General features: G+C 41.8%; 1 protein-coding gene across 2 annotated transcripts in view; it reads right to left on the minus strand.

The window, feature by feature from the left end:
* Positions 1-16,803, minus strand: part of TAFA3 (TAFA chemokine like family member 3) — a 130,786-nt gene extending 113,983 nt beyond the window's left edge. Inside the window, exon 1 of one of the 2 annotated variants that reach the window (XM_042461274.1) lies at positions 16,666-16,803. The gene's annotated coding sequence lies outside the window, so the exon portion shown is untranslated. Of the gene's footprint in view, positions 1-14,862; positions 14,886-16,665 lie in introns of those variants that run through there. The other variant, XM_042461275.1, reaches the window with a different exon arrangement.
* Between the last annotated feature and the right edge of the window lie 8,877 nt (positions 16,804-25,680).

A 25,680-nucleotide genomic window follows, 5' to 3' on the forward strand; every position in this document is an offset into this window, starting at 1 on the left:
TCCATCTGCTGAAGGTCAGTCAATAACAGCCAGATGTTCCTCTAAGCTATTGAATTGAGTACCTCTGTCCTTGAACAAGTCAGAGAAATGCTTATCAAATGAATGAATTACTTGACCGTCATCATCTGCACACAGAATACCAATAGCTAATTTTCACTTTTCTCCCAAAGAGAACAAGTTTGCAAGAACAAAGTTAGAAGGCAGCTTAGCACATGCTGGCCTGCAGCCTATGAGGCTCTTGCTAAATCATGCTGTCATCTTCTACCAGATTTATTTGAACCCCTGTCACTAATTTCACCTCACCCCCATCCTTGCATATAAATATGTGGAAAATATATAACATATCCCCCTATTTAGTGAATGTAAAGTTTTATTGTTCATTATGGTGGCCAGAGTCAAGAATGTTTAAAGCTGTCTATTATAACAATGACAGGAAAGAGATATACTACTTCTTTTTTGTTTGTTTCTTTCTTTCTTTTTACAAAAAAAAGGGTCATCATTTGGAAACACTAAAAGAAGTCATATCTCATTCCATAATGCACAGAAGCAGGAAAGATATCAATGACAATCAACTGATATATTACAAGGTGATTTCATACTGATTAAAATCCTGGTGCCCTAATGCTAAGAGAATTCACTGTTGGGTAATGATTTTGCCTCTGCTGCTCAGAGTACCTGCTTACAGTACAGGATGAAGCAAGGAATGCCTAGAGAACTACACATTGGACTATGGTTAGTTTCAGTCTTTCAGACTCCCTAGAAGCAATTTAGATTGTGTATCTGTGCCCTGTGTCTTTTCTGTTTTGCCACTAGCTGGCTTTGGGGGCTGACTGGACTTGAGCACTCCCTCACAGATTCCCTGATTTTTTTTTGGCAAGTCATTTCTCAGGCTCACTGTCCTCCATCTACAAAACAGCCATATAATATCTAGAACAATATCTCCATGTTTAATTCTGTGATCATCTAATCTAGACCTTGAGACCTGACCTGTAGCCTGTCATTTGTCAGACACTGAGAGGTGTGCTTTGCATGTATTACTCTTCCAGGAAAGAGCTGAAACATTCATCCTTATATCTAGTTTCAACCTCACTCTTCAGCAACTGTACAAAAGCTACATGTTCTAAATGCTTCATGCTTTCATGACATGTATAACTGCATTGTCTGCTTAAGGTGACATGTCTGCAACTACTTTTAGTTCTTACTTTGAATTAATGGGCATTTTGTAGCCTATATTTGATCTTTGGTAGCTCAACATCATTCACCCATTGTATTTCTTCAACCAGAAAGCCAATATTAATCTACCAGATCCTAAAATCCTTTTCCAGACCACACTATTTATAGGGTAGAAAAAACAAGATCAAAGTCAGACATGACACTGTCCATATATTTTCCTTATTCTGTGTTGACCTAGCAGTCATATTTTTAGTCAAATAAAATGCAAAGACAAGCCTGTAAAGGCTGTCCTAGATACACAGAGAAAATATATTCCCTCTCAACAGTGAATACCAGGACAGCATTCTTAGAATCATAGACTTGGAAGTGACCACAAGGGCCATACAGTCTAACCCCCTGCCATACAAGAAATCACAATCAAAGCATCCCTGACAGATGGCCATCCAGCCTCTGTTTAAAGACCTCCAAGAAAGGAGACTCCACCACACTCCAAGGGAGTGTGTTCCACTATCTAACAGCTCTTACTGTCAGGAAGTTCCTCCTAATGTTGAGGTGGAATCTCTTTTCCTATAGCTTCCATTCATTGTTCCATGTTCTAGTCTCTGGATCAACAGAAAACAATCTTGCTCCATCCTCAATATGACATCCCTTCAAATATTTAAATATGACTATCATGTCACCTCTTAATCATCTTTTTCCCAGGATAAACATAACCAACTTCCTAAACCATTCCTCATAGGGCATCGTTTCCAGACCTTTCACCATTTTGATCACCCTCCTCTGGACATGTTCTAGCTTGTCAATATCCCTTCTGAATTGTGGTGCCCAGAACTGGTCACAGTATTTCAGGTGAGATATGACCAAAACAGAATAAAGTGGTACTGTCACCTCCCTCAGTCTAGACAATACGTTCCTCTTGATACAGCATAGGATCACACTGGCTTTTTCACTGCTGCATCACACTGTTGACTCATGTTCAGCTTGTGGTCCCAGATCCCTTTTGCATGTACTGTTGTCAAGCCAGGTATTCCAAATCTTATATCCAAGCCTTTCATTTTTTCCACCTAATGTAGTACCTTACATTTCTCCCTTTCTTGTCATCTGGGTAATATAAAACAACAGCAAAACATGTATTATATTTATGACCCAAAAAAAATTATTACACTTAAATCCTACTTTGCTTTTTAATTCCCCGTCCTGATCAAACCCAAAGCTAACACAAAGACTGTATGAATCTGGCCATAGCCAACAACAGGCAAATACTTTGTCTGGAGGTCTGATGAGGTGTATTGGATTACACATCCTTCTTTTTAATTAAGAGAGCCAGCATGGTGTAGTGGTTTGAGTGTTGGACCATGACTCTGAACATTAGGATTCAAACCCCCACTCAGCAATGGAAATCCACTAAATAACCTTAGGCAAGTCACACACTCTCAGCCTCAGAGGAAGCCAAAGACAAACCCCCTCTGAACAATTTTGGCCAAGAAAACACCATGATTGGTTTGCCTTAGGGTCACCATAAGTAAGAAACTACTTGAAGGCACATAGTAATAACAACAGTTATTAATGGCATGGCCACATTCTTAAATTCATTGTTAAATTCTCATAGGCTATTTCCTTTAAGATTATTGCAATACCGAGGTCTCTATGAGGCTGTACATTAAGGCCAGCCTGGGGGTGGAATCGGGGCATGCTGTCCACATGACACACACCCCACTCTGCCCCCAGGTCAACGTAATGCTGCGTACCACACCACACAGCACACAGCATTATGGCAATCCTCTGGCACTGCATCTACATGACAGAGCGCCAAAGAAGCACAGACAAGCCGCACACCAGCAGCAGTGGCACCCCTTCTGGGGTGCAAAAACACGTTGCTCTTTGTGACTCCTTTTTGCACTGTGGAAAGGTAAGATCGGGGGTGTGGCATGTAGTTGCCATGGCCCCAATCCAGCACTAAAAGGGGCGGCTGCAGGCCACCCCTTAGGGATGGTCTGTCAAGCCCCTATGTTATCAGTATCCATGTTTAAACCAGCATATGCAGTTTCAAAATCCTTTCTTGAGCTACAAAGAAAAGTTAGCATATTTAGCTCATGATTTTTTAAATAAAAGTACAACATATGATTCTCACCATTACATCACAACACTACACCTTTGGTCCTTGGCTTTCATTCCATGTTAAAGGAATGCAAAACAAAGCAGAACATCTTTTCTCCTATTCATGCTCTTTCTAGGCCCTCTAGGTTCCTTCTGATAGAACTCTACTCTTTAGACATCCATTACACACCCCTTGCTCCCTCCTTCCCAATAAAAAACAAAACAGCAGGAGAAAAGTGACAGCCCCCCTCCTACCCATGGCTGCCTTTGAGGCCCAAAAATGGCATGACCACTGCCAAAATGCTATATTGTAATCAGCAAATGAGGCAAGGCAGGCTTAGAGCCCTGACTGCAAACTAGACAATGTGTTTCATGACAATGCCAGTTAAGATACTGTGGGCTCCTGTCAGCTCCATTGCCAAAAGGGATTCTGATAGGAATACTAAAAAGAGAAGGGGTGGGAAAGGGGAGGCAGAGTGCCTTCCAGAACCTGCTGTCCCTCACTGCTTTGCAACCGAATTTTATGATTTTCATGTGTTCATCCCTCAACAATTTAGTGCCCTGGAAGTGCTGCTACAACACTGTCAGACACTGATGAAATTATATTATCATCATATAAAGAGAAGCCACATCTAGTGCCCTCATTCTAGCAAAGGTTAATAATTATCAATCAACTGAACAGCATTTTTGGAAAAAACACACACAGACACATATTCTATTTGCCATCCCTTATCCACACAACGTCTACTGGGCTAGCTTCATGAACATTTTTATTTTAATTTTGCAATGTATATTTTTTCTTTTTTCAAAAATAGCACACAACACAAACCAGTGAAAAATAAATTGCCACAGTGAGTTAGCAGGGCCTAATCACAAAAAGCCAAGGAAATTATCTCAGTGCTAAAATGCTGATTTGTTTTTTGAAAAATTATATATGGTCCAGAATAAGTAGGTTTTTTTTACATTTCACCCCCCTCCCCCCAACCTCCACAACAACAACAAATACCCTTGACTTATTAACACTGAAACATTGTTTGGCAGTTACTATGTTGTGTTAATAAGATACTTTCTATCACTCTGAATTACACTGAGTTTTAGAAAAGAACACATACTGTTTACACAAGTCTGTGTGGTGCAGCCAAGAAAATTAATGTTCACTATTATTCTGTATACCTGAATAAAGAAACCATAGCAATGGGCCACTGGTTTCAGACAAGTGAATATCCTGATTGTGTCAGTCATCATTCTCATTCTGAATGGTCAGACATGAGCATTGAGGGATACCATAGAGGCTGACAGCTTTCATGTCAGTGGTGCAGAAAATATGCATTGGGCTGTAATTCAGATTTTAAAGGAGATATCTGAAACACTGAGCCTTATTTCCAAAATAGGTTCATCACCTTGGACAACTCCTTTAAAGTATGCAATAAATCCGAAAGCTGCTTTACCACACCTCTGATAATGGAAACCACTAGTTGCCTGCAACCAGAATGATGCTAGGCAGTAAAGTCAGAGGTTTTGGAAGGCTTGGAATCCCAAGATTTGTAAAAGTACAAAATTCCTGGTGAGGAAAAAAAAGGGGGGAGGTGAACTGAGCCCAGTGTGAAGCCCACCACAAAGACCATGGAACTGATTGTTTGAAGGGAAACACTTGAAACCCCTTGAGGAATGGAAAGGAGTATCATGGAAGAGCATACCTGGCTGGCACACTAAAGTGCACTGTACCTAACTGTGCCAAGTCCCACTTGTAATTTACAATGAAAGATACTACAGAGCTCGTATTATTTTGGCATTCAAGGGGGGGAAACTATAATGGCTGTTAATTTTGGTGGCCATCCTCTCACACAGATTAATATGGCATACAATCCAGTAGAAAGATCTCCCATGTGAGGCCCAACTCAAAGCTGCCAAAGACAATACCTATATTATTGCAAAATTCCCATTCATTCCAATTGAACTTGGGCAAAAGAATCCCCCACCAAATTGTACCTCATGGCTCCTATCTGAAAGTCTTACACATTTCTGAAACCTACCCTCCACATCACCTCATGACAGAACCATCTCACTTCAGTGCAAATCAATGAGAAACTCAGTAGCGTTCACAACACAGATCACTGCTTCCCATTAGTCACCTCTAGCTTTCAAGGACATCCTGACCATGAAGCTGAATCTCCGGGACAACGTAAACTAAGCTAGCAGTTCTCTCCTAGAGCTCATTTATATTATTACTTGGCTCTATTTCAAATTCAACTGGAATTTTAAGCAGAGGTTTTATTTATTCCACCTTTTCTTCAAAGAAAGAAAGGGGGACATAGCATGCTATGAAATGAATGCTGGGGTAAGTGGGATGACCATGTACTTTTTCAAAAAAAATGTTTCATTTTTGTTTACAAAGAGGCAGGCAAGATTATTCAATATTATGGGTGCAAGAACTCACACCAATCATGCAAGACTTTTAGAATAGCATGGTCAATTATATAATTTGTTGGACTGCAAATCCCATAGTAACTGGGTTTCCCCAATAGTTATATATTGTTATGAGCTACAGCAGTTATAAGGAATCCAATTAATTGGGAGGCTGGCTTCACAAAAGATGGTGCAGGTGGATATAATAGTGTCTGGAAATGGTTTTAGACTAACACTGAGACTTGTAGTTTACAGTGGTTTGGGTGGATCAGAATTCAACATGACCTTGGCAGATTGGAGAACTAGAATCCAACTAGCAAAATGAATTTCAACCACCAAAATGTAAGAAAGCTAGCATGGTGTAATGGTCTCAGAGTTGGGCTAGGACTCTGGAGGCCAGGGTTCAAATCCCCACTCAGCCATGGAAACCCACTGGGTGACCTTGGGCAAGTTACAGTCTCTTAGCTTCAGAAGAAAGTACTGTAACAGTAAATGCTCACGGAACCAATCTTGCCAAGAAAACCCCATGATAGGTTTATTTAAGGGTCACTATGAAGGTGCACAACAACAATTACGATAACAACAATGGGAATGTTGATATAGAGACTGTCCTGATATGGGCCTGAAGTTCAAAATTTAGCACACCATTGCCTAGGGGAAAATGGAAGGGGAAAATGGAAGCCAAGAAAGGGATCAATTTTATTAAGTGAGAATAGTGAGGGTAGTTGAACAGGACAGGTAATTGAAGCAAAGCTTCCGCCAAACTAAGAGAAATGGGGAGGGGAGTGTAAATTTCTTATTTAATTATAATATAATAATAACTTTATCAGAAGCAACTAGACAAATAGGTCAGGAGATTAGTGATAGAGACTTTCTTTTTTAAAAGACAATGCAAGGCTGTTTGTTGTATTTCATTTAGTATTTTTCTGTATTTAGTTAAAAAACATTAAAATTAAAAATGAATACAAAATAGAAAGTGTGGCTGTGAGCACTTAACTGACCCAAAAACTGGCCTTCAACCCAACTGCAGCTGCCCACTCTTGCAAAGAAGCATCTCTTCAGAACTGAAGTCTCCTTCAAGCTCACTTCCAATCTACTGAACAAACTACACAATCCAGGCTCTCCTCTGAGTATCAAGACTCCTGGCATTTTAAAATAACCATAAAGAACAATTGGGGGTAATGTATTTGAGAGGCATAACTGGAAGGACTTATATGTAAATGGATTAGAGGTATATAGCTGTGAAAAGTGACATTTAACGCTACTACACATGGCATGACATCAGCATTAGGGTTATACAGAGTCTAGTAGTAACATTTAGAAAAACTTCTTTAAGGGAACCTACAAATCATGAATCGGTCCTGTGGATCCTAGTAAGTGCAAGAAGCCTAGTTATATCATTATTTTGGCAAAACTAAAGGTGGGTATTTTCTACTCTTTACCATACTGGAGAATAAGATTTTCCTAATTTTGTTTTATTATATGTTGTGTTCAAAACTGCACTTTTCAACCAATGGTCAGCCTGAGCTTCTAATAGTAGGACATGGACTATCTATTTAAAATGGTATCTTCATGCAGCACTGGTATAGCATGATGGAAGTGATGTCTTAAGGGTAGTTGATACATGGTGTACTTCACATGTTTCAGTTACAACATTCTCATGGTACCTCACATTGGAATGACTATACTTATAAGGTGTGGTTTGCTGAAATCTGGTTTGATGGGATATGCAAACCTACTTTTGCTAACAAACCATGATTAGTTAGCCAATCACAACTCATAATTTAAATCCATAGTTTGCTGCTGGCTTATGAACTCTGGCTTGTTTGGACCATGACTTTTTGTCATGTCTGAACACACAAACTTGGCTTGCCCGAAACTTGATTCACTGCTTGCTCACCTTTAGATACTCTCATATAAGAGAGATCTAAAAGAAACAAATAAGAAATGGGGAAGATACACCACTGTTTTTTTTAAACATCTGCTGTGTAATTCATTATTTAAGAAACATGTTAGCAGACACCTGGAGGCCAATTTCAAACTATTGTTTAATATCCTGACTTGTTTCCCAGTTCATTAGAAGACATTTTGAAGTTACCTAAGTTTGGCTTGGTTTTCTAGATTAGATGAAATTTGTTATTCTCTGACACAATGGGAGAAGCTAATCAGCTGCATGCATACCCAATAGCTTGTTTATATTTCCCTTTATTGATCTAAGTTATTTGTTGTCTGCACACATCTACTGAGACCTCCCCAAAATTTAGTTCAACCAGTTCACACACAAAAAGCCCAAAACCAGGAAGATAGTTATGAATCCCAAGGGAAGGGGGAAGAGGATGATGGTGTATGCAAGCCAAATGGAACACCAGATCGTGGTTTGTAATGACAGATGAATCATCCCCAAAACACATTTAGAGCCTGATCCTGTTCCGATTTCTTCAGAAGTAAATCATATGACTGTAATGTTGAAAAAGGGAGGGAAGGAACTACTCAGTATATACTCGACTATAAGTCGATCTCATGTATAAGTCGAGGGCAAAACTCAGGGGCATATAACAAAGAATGTGAAGGCTGAAGTAAAGGAAAATGATGCTAAAGATCTTTAAAAGTTTTGATGGGCATAACTGTTTGTGCTCACCCTAAAGGGTGGCTGGATGAGATAGTAAAGGGGGTTGATGCTTCTTTTAAGTGTCCTGAAAAGAGATTAAACTTTCACCTTTCACCAAGACATGGTTCCTTTTTTTGATAAGAGTTAAAGTACAGTACTTCCATTGACCCATGGATAAGTCGATCCAGGTTTTTTGGGTTAGTTTTTTAACTAAAATGTCTAGACTTATACATGTATATATACAGTATGTTCTCCCTTGAGTGCCTCACTGTGCATCTCTCCAGCTAACATTTTCTGCATCTTAGCTTCCACCTCTTTATCAAATATCTCACAAGAAGCCTGCTTGACAGCAGAGGAGGAAGATATGGGTAGTTTTAATCACACTTTGCCACTCCAGCAAAGCATAATACAATATGCTTTGAATTTAAACAAATCACTGTTGGGACAAGAAAATAACTAAGATATTAGTTAAGACAAATAATATGATGAGGATACATTTGAGTCCCAATTTTTTTAAAAGTGTTGAAATTCTACCATATGTTTTTACATTTCCGTTTAACTACATTACATTACAACATATGTAGGAAGCATGGACAGCAGAGAGCATAATGCTGAAACTCCCTCATGCATTTGAACATAATTGGGTCAGCTTGAGGTCCCCTTATACTAAATGTATATGCTTCCTTCTCCCTCCAATGGTGTTTTGTTTGTTTTCAGTTGTAGATTCATTTTGTGAAATAATGTAGCTTTTCCCCAACCTGGCCAAGGATGATGACCATCCAGTACTTCTGGAGGGCAACCAATCAGGGAAGTGTGAAATAGAGGTTTTCTGGATTCAATCTGCTGAGTTCAATGCAGGGATTTCTCTTGACTTCACCACTGCAAAGCTGAATATATATACTGTGAAGGAAGGGGGAGTGGAATTGTCATTTTAGAGTATGTGAGAGAAGACAACATGCAAAGTGGCTTTATCCACAGAGATCCTACTCATTTTTCAAGACCTACAGTATCTCTCCTGAATACCCTAAAGGCACCAGATCCTTTTTGATCTTGGAAGCTAAGCAGGGTTAGCCCTAGCTAGTAGTTGGATGGGAGACCACCAATGATTACCAGGAGCTATAGGCTACATTTCAGAGGAAAGAACTAGTATTCCTTGCCTAAGAAAACCTTATGAAATTTGTGAGGTTGCTGTAAGTCGACAGGCAACTTGAAAGCACATACACACACACTGCTCCCTCTCATCCCTCCTCTGTTTCGGAAACAGTGATTTACAGTGTGATATTCAGCTTTGCAGTGGTGTAAAGGGACTATGAATTGTTTTGTGTTCAGTTTACTTAAAATATTTATAAGCATTTTTCTATTAAAAATCCAAAACAGTTTTCAGTTAAATGCCTCCTTCATAAAATAGTAACACACACAATTTTAAAAGCTGTATTAACAAGAAAACAATCTAAAATTAGACAATATTATAAGAATATTGCCAATAAAAAGAACACTGGTTCACATACTACAAGCCTTAAAAATAAAAATAAAAAAAGAGATTGACTTGTGATCTAGCAGATGATCAAAGTACTGGCACTGACCCAAACCTGCCTGGGGAGTCAAGACCAGGACAGTCATATCCAGCACTGCTCTTTCGATGCTTTCATATTCTTAACACATGACCAGAATCCTCCCACTTCCCTGCATTCCACTTTCATCCTCTTCCTCTTCCTATCATAACATTTTTCATATATACGTTCTATATGTGTGTGTGTATAATTTATATCTTGCTTTTCTCCCACCATGGGACCCAGTTTTACATGGTTCCTTACAAATTAACTGTACTTGCATATCTAAATTCATCTTTGTTGTATATAAAGAACACTGACTTAAATAAGGGGACAGGTTAAAATTGATTACCTTCATTTACCTTCCATTTATGGTTTGATGATTACTGTTTTTCAACTGGTTATTAGGCACAGTTCAAACATATGACTCCCATTCATTTTTTTTAAGTAATATAATGAAAGCTAATGATAATAGGTTCCTTCTTTTCTTCCCAACTAGCTGCATGATCAGTTCATAAAAGGCTGTTGGGGGTGGGGTGGTGGTGAATGTAACATACTCTACATTCAGAGGGCTAAGAATTCATTGGAACTGGAATATGTCACTTTGATCACATTATACTGGATTAAAATAACTTCATTGACTCTCAGTGGATTTCTGGGCATGATTCAATGTGCTGGTGTTAGCCTCTAAAGCGTAAATATGTTGGGACCTGGCAGCCTGAGGCTACTTTCTCCCATATCATCCTAGCAGAAATTTAGGATTTGTTTGTTGATGGCAGAGAAGACCTTTTTATAATAGTGTCTTGGCATGAAGCCCCAAGGACATCCCTTTCCATAGGCCACGGGGAGGCGGCATTTTGCCACTTCCCCGAGGCCTGGAGAAGTGGCGGATCGGGCCTCTGGGGCTGCTGCTGTGGCAGCTGAGGCCCCGATCCATTGGGAAAAGGGGAGATCTGTATCCCGCCCAAGTGTCGTGTGAAGAAGCATGTCCTTTTGTCTCTCCTATACCTACCACTCAACTCCCCTAGATAACCTTAGGTTCTGTAATTGTCAGCGAGGAAGGCAAACTTCTCTCAATAATCTTTTCTCACATCATGCATACTTTTATGCACTTTTTTCACACCCATGCTTATTCAACTTTTTTTCTAAAGTAAATGTGCCCGAAAGTTGTACATTTTCCTTATAGGAGAGCTGCTTTGTTCCTTTCATCATTTTGGCTGCTATTTTTCTAGACATTCTTCATCTTCACAGTAACCATTCTAATTACAATAACTAGAACTGTACACAGCATTCCATGTGTGTATGTGTGTGTGCATGCATGTGCATGCATACGTGCCTGTGTACATGTGTGTATATATGCACATGCATGCAAGCACACATGTGTGTGCACGCATACATATGTGCAACCTCATGGCTCCTTTTATAAAAGGTGGCGTGACATACATCAAGAGACAGGAAACCTGTAGACTTCTAGAGCTATCATTGCTGGTCTGGGAGCAAAGTCAGGAACCCCTCATGTGTAAGTTACCTACACATTATGACTAAGTAAAGAGCAGAAGCTCCTTCTAATTCAACAGGAAACACAGTGGAGAGAAGTGGCTTGGAATCAGACTTGACTGCCAGCAGCATCAAGGTGAATAAGCTATAGGAACAAGCCAGATGGAGAAGGAGGAGCCATCAGCTCCAGGGACCACTGATGCTATTCAACTGTGCTTGGTCCTACCTAGAAGACTGAGGAAGACAAGGAGCACTTATATAACTTTACACTGTTTCCTTGAGCTTCTTTACGGAAGTGAGCTACAAATATTAGAAGTAAAATAAATATGACGTAGAGTGATGAAAGAGTGCCAGCAAGGCGTAGTGGATTGAGTGTTGGACTACACCGGACACCAGGGTTTCAAATCCCTGCTCAACCATGGAAACCCACTGGGTGACCTTGGGCAAAGGCAAATTCCCTTTGAATAATCTTGCCAAAAAAAATCCTGAAGTTCATTAGGGTTGCCATTAAGTCAGGAACAACTTGAAGGCACACAACAACAACAACAACAACAACAACAACAGTAATGCACAAAGGCTTACGGCACCCAATCCCATTGCAGGAAAACAGCATACTGACTAGCTATGACTAGAATTAAATTCCTCTTCTGCTGTGTATTCCAATAAACTTTGTCTTGGCAGAGCAGGCAGCCTGATGCCCCTCAGATATTAAGGATTACAGCTCCCAGACAGAATGGCCAGTGGTCAAAGATTATGAGATGTTATGTTTCTGGTCCTACCATCTGAAAAGCACTAACTCCATCTGCATCATTTCTTACTGCTGGAATATTCAATAAGTCTACGTTCAGGACAAATTTTCATATAGCTATTTACATGTGAATATGCACAATGCTTACTGGCTTCTATCCAATGACCAACCAAAGCCCTTGCCAAAACTGAGATCCTGCATGCCATTCTGAGATCCACCAACTATGGAGAGACAAGTAGTAGGTATTCCCTGTTGACAAAGCTGTCAAGTTGTGTCCAAGCATAGTGAGCGGTGCTCATCTCCATTACTAAGTCAAACAGCCAGCGTTGTCAGACACTACTCTGTGATCATGTGGCCAGCATGATTACAGAGAATCCTGTTTACCTTCCCACTGGAGTGGTACCTATTTATCTACTTGCATTTGCATGCTTTCAAACTGCTAGGTTAGCAGAAGCTGAGACTAGTGATGGGAGTACACTCCATCATGCCAAACCCAGGCCTCAAACTGCCAACATGCTGATCTTGCAAACAACAGAGTCAGCATTTTAACCACTTGAGCCATTGCATTCACCTATGTGCAAAGCTCATCCCTAAATCAAGATGCCATACTAGTAGATAGTATAAATACAGACACTCTGTATCTAATGCAGCAAATGGTAGGGGAGGACACAAACTCTTCAGAATACATTGTTCCTATGACAATTAAACAGTCTTAGTTTCAGCGTCACACTATGCACAACATTTTACATCTTCTTGTCCTATTCTCTTTAATCTTTGGGTGACTCAAGCGAAAGATATTGAACAAAGAATTCTGAAGGATCATCAGCACCACCATTTCCTCACCCCTCACAATGTCATGGACATCATTCTGTGGCAAGGAATTTAAATGTTTTTTGGCACAACAACCAGCTAAGCTGTTTTACAACAAGCACTAGACTAGAGTGTTTTTTTCAAAATCTGGCCAAAAAGTTTCACTCAACTGGTTTTGTGTTGGCTCAGTATCTGACTGCTGAAGATAGATAGATAGATAGACAGATAGATAGATAGATAGACAGACAGACAGACAGACAGACAGACACACACACACACACACACACACACACACACACACATCATCTGGCTGGTGGGCAGCTGGTGACCTCATAGCATCCTCATTTTAGCATGGTCGAAAGGCTGTGTATTTTAGATAGTTATGGAGAAGAGATTTGCACAAAGTTGCATAACAGATTAGCAGACAAGCTGGGTAGACAATTTAGGATTTCTAAATCCCTCTAAACCCGAGAATGGTAGCTATTTGGAGCGTTGTGAGCTATCATTTCAGTGGGACTACCCGTGATAAAAGAGCCATGATGTACCTCCCACTCTTTAAAACCTTTTGTATAAAACAGCTCAGCTGCTCCCTACAATAGGAAAGGGTGAAGAGATGAATTTATTATTAGGCTTCCACACATTGCATTATATGTAGAAAAATGTGGCACCAGACCCCATTGCCTTATCCCTTCACTCAAGAAGGGGGTCAGCATTACTTGCTCAGGAAAAATTATCAGCCTTGTTTTATCTAGTATGCAGCTTTGAGAGCTCTTTCCAGAATTCCCAGGATGATGTCTAAAAAAACACTTTGCAGTTACATATGAACAAATGGACACAAAATCATATAAAGTTCCTGAAATCACATATGCAAGAAAGCTCTTTGCAGATAAACCTGGGGCCCCCAAACGCTAACTTCAGCATATAAAAAGTTGAAATGTAATGTCAAATTCAAACAAGCTTAATTTGTTTGGCGTTATTAAATCCCATGAGCATGTGAATACAGACAGTATAAAAGGGCAGGGCCAGAAAAGTGGTAAGTATATTAAGAACATAAAAGCATGAGATGACCCACGCTGTGCCCAGCTCTGTGTCCATCTTAGAAGATGCAAGATACCTGTTACTAATAGCAATTTGGAATTGTGATGATTTCCCAACAACAACAACAAATCAGAGTTATGATCTCTCATATGAATCATCTAACTAGCTGTTAGGGTCTCATACACCTGTCAAGCTAAGCAGAGAAAAAAATATTGGGAGGAGGTGTGCCTCTGTAGTTTAAAGGAGAAAATAGTAAGTTCTCACTTACTGAGCAGTCAAGGCATAGTCAAGACAAGAATTCTTGCTTTTTTAAAGATACATGAGAATTGCTCCTTTGCGGTCAAAAGACTGGTGAACAAAGGGGAGTGTTGTTGTGTGACTTCAAGTACTTTCCAACTTACAAAAACCCTAAGGCAAACCTATCACCGGTTTTCTTTACAAGATTGGTTCAGAGAAGGTTTGTCTTTGCCTTCCTCTGAGGCTGAGAGTATGTGTCTTACCCAAGGCCACTCAGTTGGTTTCCATGACTGAGTGGGGATTCAAGCCCTGGCCTCCAAGTCCTAGTCCAACACCCAAATGAGGCAACATAATACAAAAACCCACACAAGCACATCTCCCCTAGATTTCAAGTATAAAGACAACAATAATAAATTAAAGGACCCAACAATCTGTTATGCTTTCATGACATGCAGAATCTTTTGCTAGAGTTCATATCCAAGAGTAACCATGTTTTTCTGGAGTGTAAAAGGGATGCACACCCAGATGCAAATATTTTTCACACTGCATTGCTTTCAGTGGAATCTGCACTCTGACGAAACATAGCAAAAGCAACACAAGGCAAAGCACTTGGACAGACATTCCATTGTGATGCACTGTCAGCATATTACAACTCACACCCCTACACAAATGACAAGCATTTTCATGAAGTAACTTACCTCTTATCCTTTCAAAGAGGCATACAGGGACCTTATCCACATAGATGGCCCACAATACTAAAAGTCATCCCAAGACTCCAAAACGGCAGCACATGAAAATCACTGTGCCCTATAGATACATTTATTTATTGTGTATATGTGCCACCTCATAACAAAAAGTTTACTGGGTGCCACACAGTAAAATAGATTAGAAACCGATCGGGAAAACTTTGATCACAAGCATCGCCAGAAGGTTGGGGTGCAATTTCAGAAGTGGCACCATCTTTTGGGTTATACTTGAACGACAGCAGCCAAAACTGAAACAGTGCCTGAACTAACAAGAAACCGGGTCTCGGTGTCTTCAACAGCAGGAGGCTATGCCTACCAAATGAGAGAGTATGGACACCAGTGCAAAGAGAGAGTCCTCAGCTAAGGGAGATGTAACACAGTTGCAGCCGCTATTCTGCCGCTCTCAAAGTCAAGACATCAAAGCTACTATTCAATGGCCTGTGAAACAACAAGACCCAATTCTCCCTACAGAAGCATCAGCGGCTTTAAACATCAGAAAGGAGAAAATAAACAAACGTGCCAGCCAGCCACCCTGGGGCACTCCGCCAGGAGATATATGGCTGGATGCCTCGCGTACATGCTAAGAGGATCCTGTAGTGGCTGCCCTACATTCTCGGTTATAAAGCCTCCAGCCTGCCCTACCACACCCCTCCTGGCATGACTACTACGGCTGCCAAGAGCAAGTGTGAGCCAAGCCCCACAGCATCGTGCCAGGCTGTAAGTCTGCAACATAAGTGGAACCAATTGTCTGCAAATACTGGAGCCTGGTAGCTGTAAAGGGCAGGTGGCAATTCTCACTGCTGATGTTCTGTGTTGTCCCAAAGGTGTTGCGAGAGAGCGACCCTTTTGCCCTGGAGGCAGCAAAGGATGCTGAGAAATCAAGCTGCTGACTCCGGCAGGACTAAGCAGGATCCCAGTGCAGCAGATCGCATCATGGAAGCAGCGGAGGAGTGGATGCAGGGATGGGATGGGATGGGATAGAAAAGGTCCATCTGCACTGACATCCCCCTCAGATTCCCTCTCCCACTATGCCTTCCAATTCTCTACATGGAGGTCTACCCAGTTAGGAGTAGGGTTGCAGCAAAGGTGCAATTGAGAACACTTAGGCTGCATCTACACTGGAGAAATAACCCGTTTTGGCCCCGCTTTAACTCTTTTTCCGGCTCAAGGTTACAGAATTCTGGGAGTTGGAGTTTGTTGTGGGGCCCAGAGCAATTCAAAGACCCGACTTCTGGAAGGAGCCCCAGGAACCCTGAACCTCAGAGTGGCCAGAGGTCCTCCCCGCCAAGGAGGACAAGGCCCTGCAAAAAGGAGGACCCTCAAGGAAAATGGAGGACATGGCAAAAGAAAGCTCACAGCCCCTCCTAGAAATTCTGACTTCATACTTCTTTGCCATGATCCAGATAGAGGACAGTCTGGACTTCCTCCTGGGCAGATGGTTGAGAGGGAGGACTTGTCCTGGAAAAGGAGGACCAAGTCCAGTCACCCCGTGAAAACATTCATAGCAATGTAGACTCATGCTTCCTTAGTCCTGCTCAAAATGGAGGACCTTTCGGAGTTCCTCCTGGACAGGAAAGGCTGAAACGGGGGACCTGTCCTGGAAAAGGAGGACCAGGTCTGGCCACCAGGGACAACACTCACGGACTGCATCCACCCTGGAGAACAGATCCGGTTCGACGCCGCTTTAACAACTGCCAGGGCTATGGAATTCTGGGGATGGTAGTCCCTTGGGGCTCCCCTCTTCCATCCCTTTACCTGCCGCCTCAGAGCTCCTTCCCGCCCGCGACGCCGCTCCCCATCTCCCCGGTCCCTCCGTCCGTCCGTCGGGCGTCAGGAGCGCCTCCCCGCCTGCGAGCCCCCTCGGCTCTGCTCCCGGGGGCCGCCTGGCATCGCCCCTCCGCCCGCTCCGCCCGCGATCCTCCGCCCGCAGCCCCAGCCCCGACGACGACGACGACGACGCTTCCGAGGAGAGTCTGCGCCGCCCGCGCAGCCCCTGCCGCCTTCCCTCGCTGCCTCGCTGGCTGCCTCTCTCGCTCGCTCGCTGGCTTCTCCCAGGCAGCGCCACGCACCCAAGCGCCGCAGCGACCCCTGCAGCCCAGACGCAGAACTGCACCCCTGCGCCCCGGGCTTTGCGAGGTCTCTCCTCCTCCTCCTCCTCCTCCTCCTCCTCCTCCTCCTGGACGGGAGAGAAGGAGGAAGAGCGCTAGGGGGACCTCTGCTCTTCTTCCCCCTCCTCCTTCTCTTTTTACCTCTCCTTTTTCTTCCTTTTCTTCTTCTACCCCTTCTTTTCTTTCTTCTTTTCCTTCTCCTTCTTCTGTTTCCCCTTCCCCTTCTTTTTCTTCTTCTGCTTCTTCTTATCCTCTGTCTTCTCTTTTTACTTCTCCTTTTTCTTCTTTTCTCCTTCTCCTCTTTCTCCTTCTTCTTCTTCCACTCCTTTTCCTTCTCCTTTTCATCCTTTTTGTCCTTTCCCTCCTCCCTCTCCTCCTTCTCCTTCCTCTTCTCCTCCTCCTCCTTTTTCTACTTCTACTTCTCCTTTTTCTCCTCCTCTTTCTTCTTCTTCTTCTTCTTCATATAGTAGTAATAAAAATAATTATTATATTTATTATATAAATTATTATTATTATTATTATTATTATTTAGATCTAGAGCCTGGGTTTTATTGATTTATATAAATATTTATATGAATATATAAAACTATAAAATATAAACAAACATTTAATTATTATTTATTATTTTATATCCCACCTTAAAAATCCCAATGGACTCATACAGAAAGGTGGTTGCTGTTGTGTGCCTCCAAGTCATTTTGACTTCCCTAAGGCAAACCTATCATAGGGTGGTTTTTGTTTTTAGCAAGTTTCTTCAGAGGGGGTTTGCCATTGCCATCCTCTGAGGCTGAGAGAGTGTGACTCTGCCCAAGGTCACCCACTGGGTGTTTATGCTCAAGCAAGGAATTGAACCTTGATTGCCAGGTATAGTCCAATGCTCAAACCACTACAAGCAGGTTGTCTTATTATTATTATTATTATTATTATTATTATTAATTTATATCCCACCTTTCTCTCAATAATAGGACTCAAAGCAGCTAACAACATTTTAAAAACAACATAGATTTAAATTTAAAAAAAAAATCAATGGGCTCATACAGGGAGGTTGTTTTGTGCCTCTTAGTTATTTTTTACTTAGGGCAACCCAACGGCTGCCATAAGATTTTGTAGGCAAGTTTCTTCAGAGGGGTGCCATTGCCATCCTCTGAGGCTGAGAAGCTGCAATTTGCCCAGTGGGATTTTATGCTCAAGCAGGGGATCAAACCCTGATCTCCAGAGTTGTAGCTCAACTCTCAAATCACTACCAGAAGGTTGGCTTCTTCTATTTCGTATTATTACTATTATTAATCTTCATTTATATCCTGCCTTTCTACCAATAATGAGAATCAAGGTGGATAACAACATTTTAAAAAACAATACAGATTTTTCAAAAACCCACTGGGTTCATATAGAGAGGTGCAATCCTTCAAATAGCCTGGACCCAAGTTGTCTTTAGCATCTCTGGTTAGAATTCAGAGATGCAGCTCTGTTAGGAGATTATCAAGTGGGGGACAGGAGTGAGACCCGTCCTTATCCTGTCCGTGACAGAGACTGCGTGAAAGACATTCATACATTCGCTCTGATCCTGTCATTAAACTGTCAGTGAAGTAAATAGCATTAATGCATTCTTCTGTTAAAATGAAGGGCAAAGGCGGGTTAATTCCACTTCGCTGATGGGATAAGCACGACTTTGTATGAAAATCTTGTCATGATCACACTATAAGACCAGGGAAAGGATGGGCCAAAGGCATTCAGTCCCCTGACTGGTAATCTCCTTAATCTGGAATATCAGTATCCATAGGGATTTTATAACATCTTTGAGACTGTGTGAAAGAACATGTAGCATAAGCTTTTGTAGACTTGGTCTAATTGCTTCCTTGGATAAGTATCTGAGGAAGTAACCAAGTCTACAAAAGCTTATACAACAACTTCTTTCACATAGTTAGTCTCAAAGGTGCTACAAGCTCCCTTTGCATAGCATCCCTGGTTGTTATTGCTGACCTGTTCCTTTCTCCTTTGGAACTAGTGGTGTCCTTCCCATAGCGTCTTTTTCCCCCTCAGTTATGCTTTTTGTGTCCATAACAGGTGCTCAGCAGTGAGAAATTCAACCAATTAAGCTTTTTTTTTTCTTCTGGCACAGAGGTGAGGAGGCTTAAGAAAAGCTTCACCTGTTGAATTTGTCTTTCAGACACTTACTAAAAGGAAGATACAAAAATGACTGACAATGGCAAATATCTGAGTGGAGACAGGTCTCATTCTGGTGCCCATCACAGTTTATGTGAGTGAGGGTTTAAAACTAGAATCTGCCGGCAGTAACCATATTCAAACCATAGTTAGATTCAGCAACCAAAAGTGGGAAAGCACTGAAAGAAATTCATACAATTAATATGATGGCTTTAAATGAATTGACATCCTGATTAACGGCACAGGAGAGACGTTATGCATGTTTACTCAAAAGTAAATATGCTTTGGATTAGCAAAAATCTACAGAGTGTGTTTATTGCCAGATTGAAAATCCTAAAAGGCTGTTCAACAGAATCTCTTCCTTTGAAGACCATCACTTTCTTGTTCAAATAGTAAAGGTATTTGACAAAAAATAAGTGAGTTGGTTGTCCAGACATTTGTAAACAATTTTCCCTGGATTACTGTCTCTCAGGGCCTTTTCACACTATATAGTTCTAATGCTGTGATTCTACTGTAACTACCTTTGAAGCATCCTGTGGAATTCTGGGAATTGTAGTTTGGTGGCACATTAGAGCTTCCTAGCTTAGAATTCTATATACAGTCAGCCCTCCATATCCATGGGTCATGCATCCACAGATTCAACCAATCACAACTTGAATATATTTAAATCCAAAAGGCAAATCTTTGAATTCTTCACCATTTTATACAAGGGATGCCATTTTACTAGACTATGAGCATCCAAGGATTTTTGTATCCATGGGGGCTCCTGGAACCAAACTTCAGCAAATACTGAGGGCCCACTGTATTCCCCTCGCTTGACTGCAGATACCAGTATTCTGTAGGATGGAAATAGGAGTTAGATTGGGATATTAGTACTATACAATTGGCCTGCTATACCCATGGATTCAACCATGCATGGTTTGAAAATATCCCCCCTCCCCCTGCAGAAAAAAATCCAAAAAGCAAACCTTGACTTTGCTATTTTATATAATGGGATTTGAGCATCCACAGATTTTGGTATCCGCAACGGGTCCTGGAACAAAAACCTAGCACAGTGGTGGTGAACTTATGGCACACTTGCCCTCTCTGTGGGCACAGGAGCTGGCATGCACCTGTTCCTCCTCTTTCTCCACCCTCCTGAGTCTTTAACTGAGTCTCCACCCTTAACCGAGTCTTCAGAAAGCCAGTTAAAGGCAGGGGAGGGCAAAGGGAAGAAAGAACTGGTGCACACCTGTTCCCCCGCCCTCCTGTTGCTTTAACTGGCTTCCTGAAGGCAGATAAAGGCATGGGAGGACAGGGGAAGGAGTGGAGGGGGATTGCCTTTACCATCCCTTGAGGCTGAGAGAGTGTGACTTGTGTGTGTGGTGCCTTCAAGTGGTTTCTGAGTTATGGTGGCCCTACGGTGAAACTATTGTGGAGTTTTCTTGGCCAGTTTCATCGGGGAGGGGGGGTTGCTATTGCTAGCCTGAGACTGAGAGAGTGTGCCTTGGGGTGGGGGGTGGGGTGCAGCTAAAGATTCCAGTCTTTGTATATTGCTGTTCTAGGAATACACTCAATCTGAAAAAATGTATCACTGAAACTTAATTTAATTTTATATACTGTCTTGTAGTTCAAAACAGATTGTGGCTTTGGGCAGGTTTACAAAAGACACTTTATCTGCTTGCTGATATACCTTTGAAAGAACAACATAATTTGTTAATTGTGTATATCACACGTATTCCCCCCTCTATTCTCCGCCTCTCCCTTCCCCGCCCCACCGGTTCCGCATCCCACTCCACGCCTTCCCCCTCCCCTACCCCAAGAGATTGTACCTGTGATCTAGCAGAATGATCCAAAGTACCGGGCACTGACCCAAACCTGCCGGTGGTCAAGCCCAGACAGTCAATCCCACTGCTCTTGCTTCCTAATCTTTCATATTCTTTAACCCCTGACCAAATCCTCCCACTTCCCTGCCTTCCCTTTCATCTCTTCCTCTCCTAACATAAGCCTGTTGTTCATATTACTTCTATATGGTGTGTGCGTGTATATTTGATCTGCGTTTTCCTTTTTCTCCCCACTATGGGACCCACTTTGACATGGTTCCTTCCCACTTACTGTACTTGCATATCTAAATCATCTTTGTTGTAATAGAAAGGAACCCTCTGACTAATAAGGGGACAGGTAAATGTTATTACCTTACATGTACCTGCCATTGCTGGTTGATGAAGTACTACTGATTTTTCAACTGGTTATTATGCCACAGTTCAAACAGATACTCCCAGTCTTTTTTTTGAAGTATAAATAAAGCTAATGATAGATAGGTGCCTTCTTTTGCTTCCCAACTAACTGCATGATCAGTTCATAAAAGGCTGGTGGGGGGGGTGGGTGGTGAATGTAACCATACTCTACATTCAGAGGCTAAGAAATGCTTGGAACTGGAATAATCCACTATTGACTCACCTTAGCACTGTATAAATAACTTCATTGACCTCTCCGTGGCTTTTCTTGCATTCTCACTGTCTGGTGTTAGCCCCACGCGTCAAATAGTTGGTGACCTGCCCCTGGGCAACTTTTTTTCCCATCCCTTCTCTTCTACTCTTTTCTCCGTTCTCTCTCCCTAACACCGCGCAGAAAATTTAAGGTCTTTGATTTTTCATGGCAGAGCAGACCTTTTTCTCATTGTGGTCTGCCTGAGACCCCCCGCCCTCCCTTGTCATAGCCGCTGGAGGCGCATTTGCCACTGCCCGCGCCTGGAGAAATCCCCCACGCCGGCGGATCCGGGCCTCTGGGGCTTGCTGCTGGGGCAGGCTGAGGCCCCGATCCATGGAAAAGGTAGATCTGTATCCCGCCCAATTGATCGTATGAAGAAGCATGTCCTTTTGTCGCTCCATATACCTACCACTCACTCCCCTAGATACATAGGTTCTGTAATGTCAGCCGAGGAAGGCAAAACTTATCTCAATAATCTTAGTCTCACATCATGCATACTTTGATGCACTGTTTTTCACACCCATGGCTTATTCAACTTTTTTTCTAAAGGAAATGTCCCGAAAGTTGTAACATTTTCCTTATGAGAGCTTCTTGTTCCGTTCATCATTTGGCTGCTATTTTTCTAGACAGTCTTGCATCTGCAAAGTAACCATTCTAATTACAATACTAGAACTGGATAACACATCAGTGCCATGTTTGGTACTGTGTGTTGCATGCATGTGCATGCATACGTGCCTGTAGGACATGTGTGGAAGATGATGCACATGCTGCAAGCACACATGTTGTGCACGTCATACTATGTGCAACCTCATGGCTCCTTTTATAAAAGGTGGCGTGACACATCAGAGACAGGAAACCTGTAACTTCTAGAGCTATCATTGCTGGTCTTGGATCCAAAGTCAGGAACCCCGGTCATGTGTAAGTTACCTACACATTAATGAAAGAGAAAGAGCAAAAGCTCCTTCTAATTCAACGAAACACATGGAGAGAAGTGGCTTGGAAGCAGACTTGACTGCCAGCAGGCAGCAAGGTGAGAACTATAGGAACAAGCCGAATGGAGAATTATGAGCCTCAGCCTCCAGGGCCAAGTGCTATTCACTGTGTTTGGCCTACCTAGAAGACGGAGGAAGACAAGAGCACTTATATAACTTTACACTGTTTCCTTGAGCTTCTTGCGGAAGTGTAGCTACAATATTAAGAGAAATAAATATGACGTAGAGTGATGAAAGAGTGCCAGCAAGTCGTATTGGATTGAGTGTTGGACTACAACCGGACCAGGGTTTAAATTCCCTGATCAAACCATGGAAACCCACTGGGTGACCCTTGGGCAAAGGCAACTTCCTTTGAATTCTTGCCAAAAAAAAAAAATCCGGAGTTCATTAGGGTTGCCAATTAATCGGAACAACTTGAAGGCACACAACAACAACACAACAACAAACAACAACGTAATGCAACAAAGCTTTACGGCAACCAAATCCATGCAGGAAAACAGCATACTGACTAACGATGACTAGAATTAAATTCCTCTTCGCTGTGTATTCCAATAAACTTTGGGCTTGCAGAGAGCAGGGTGCAGCCTGAATGCCCCTCAGATATTAAGATTAACAGCTCCCAGACAGATGGGCCAGTGGCCAAAGATTATGAGATGGTATGTTTTTCTGGTCCTACCATCTGAAGCACTAACTCCATCGTGCAATCATGTCTTACTGCTGGAATATTCAATAAGTCTACGGTCAGGACAAATTTTTCATAGAGCGATTGTACATGGAATATGCAGAATGCTTACTGGCTTTTCTATCCAATGACCAACTAAGCCCTTGCCAAAACTGAGATCCTGCATGCCATTCTGAATCACCAACATGGAGAGTACAAGTAGTAGGTATTCCCTGTTGACAAAGCGGTCAAGTTGGGTCCAAGCCATTGTAAACGTGATCATCTCCATTACAAGTCACACAGCCAGCGTTGTCAGACACTACGCTGTGATCATGTGGCCACATGATTAACAAGAGAATCCGGTGGACCGATCCACTGGAGTGAGTACCTATTTATTCTACTTGCATTTGCAATGCTTTGCAAACTGCTAGGTTTAGCAGAAGCTGATACTAGTGAGGGGAGTCACACTCCATCATCCAAACCCAGGCCCTCAACTGCCAACATGCTGATCTTGCAAACACAGAGTCAGCATTTTAAAACCACTTGGAGCCATTGCATTTCACCTATGTGCCAAAGTCATCCCTTAGAATCAAGATTGCCATTACTAAGTAGATAGTTGATAAATACAGACACTTGTATCTAATGCAGCATGGTGAGGAGACACAACTCTTCAGAATAACAATTGGTTCCTATACAAGTAATATCTTTAGGTTTCAGCGTCACACTAATGAGCACACATTTTACATTGTTCCCTTGTCCTATTCTCTTTTAATCTTTGGGTTGACTTACAAAGCGAAAGATATCTGAAGCAAAGAAATTTCTGAGGGTACATCAGCACCACCATGTCCTTCCTCACCCGCTCACAATGTCATGGACATCATTCTGTTGCAAGGAATTTTAAATGTTTTTTGGCGACAACAACCAGCTAGCTGTTTTTAACAACAAGCACTAGACTAGAGTTGTTTTTTTTCAAAATCTGGCCAAAAAGTTTCCTTCAACTGGTGTTGTGTGTTGGCTCGTAGTAGCTGACTGCTGAAGATAGATAGATAGATAGATAGATGAGATAGATATCGATAGATAGATAGAATAGACGTACCTGAACAGACACATCACACACACACAACACACACACACACACATCATTTCGCGGCTGGTGGGGGCACTGGGTGACCGTCCTAAGAGCATCTCTCTTCTCCGTTAGCGTGGTCGAAAGGCTGTGTATTTGTAGATAGTTATGAGAAGAATTTGCACAAATGTGCATGAACAGATTAGCAAACAAGCTTGGTAGACAATTTGAGGATTTCTAAATCCCTGCTAAACCCGAGAATGGTGAGCTAGTTTGGATGTCGTTTGTGAGCTTATCATTTCAGTAGGGACTGACCCGTGATAAAAGAGCCATGATTTACCTCCCACTCTTTAAAACCTTCTGTATAAAACACTCAGCTGTCTTCCCTACAATAGCCAGGGTAAGAGAATGAATTTATTATTCTGCCTTCCGACACATTGCATTGATATGTAGAAACATGTGGCACGCGACCCCATGCCTTATCCTTCACTCAGGAAGGGGGTTTTCGCATTTTACTTGCTCAGGAAAAAAATACTCAAGCAGGCTTCCTTGTTTATCTTAGTATGCAGCTTTGAGACTCTTTTCCAGATCGTCCCAGGATGATTGGTTTTTTTTGGTTTCCCTAAAAAAACACTTTGGGCAGTTACATATGAACAAATGGACACAAAATCATGAATAAAGTTCCTGATGCACATATGCAAGAAAGCTGCTTTTGGCAGATTAAACCTGGGCCCCCCAAACGCTAAACTTTCACATTATAAGTTGATAATGTAATGTCAATTCACACAAGCTTAATTTGTTTTGGCGTGTATTTAAATCCCATTAGCATGTGTTGTAATACAGACAGTATAAAAGGGCGGCCAGAAAAGTGTATAGTAATATTAAGAACATAAAGCATGGATGAGAACCCACGCTGTGTCCCAGCTCTGTGTTCCATCTTTAGAAGATGCAAGATACCTGGTACTATACAATTTGGAATTGTGATTATGATTTCCCCCACAACAACTAACAATTTCAGAGTTTTGATCTCTCATATGAATCAATATCTACTAGCTGTTAGGTGCTCATTACACCTGTCCAAGCTAGCAGAGAAAAAATTATAGTGGAGGAGGTGTGCCTCTGTATGTTAAAGGAGAGAATAGTAATTTCTCTCACTTACTGAGCATGTCAAGGCATAGTTCAAGAAAAGAAAAAAAAAAAATTTTCTTCTTTTTTGAAAGATACATGAGAATGTGCTGCCTTTGCTGGTCAAAAGACTGGTGGAACAAAGGGGAGTGTTTGTTGTGTACTTCAAGTATCTTTCCAACTTAC

The sequence above is a fragment of the Sceloporus undulatus genome, chromosome 4 (assembly GCF_019175285.1).
Source record: "Sceloporus undulatus isolate JIND9_A2432 ecotype Alabama chromosome 4, SceUnd_v1.1, whole genome shotgun sequence".
Lineage (NCBI taxonomy): Eukaryota > Metazoa > Chordata > Lepidosauria > Squamata > Phrynosomatidae > Sceloporus > Sceloporus undulatus.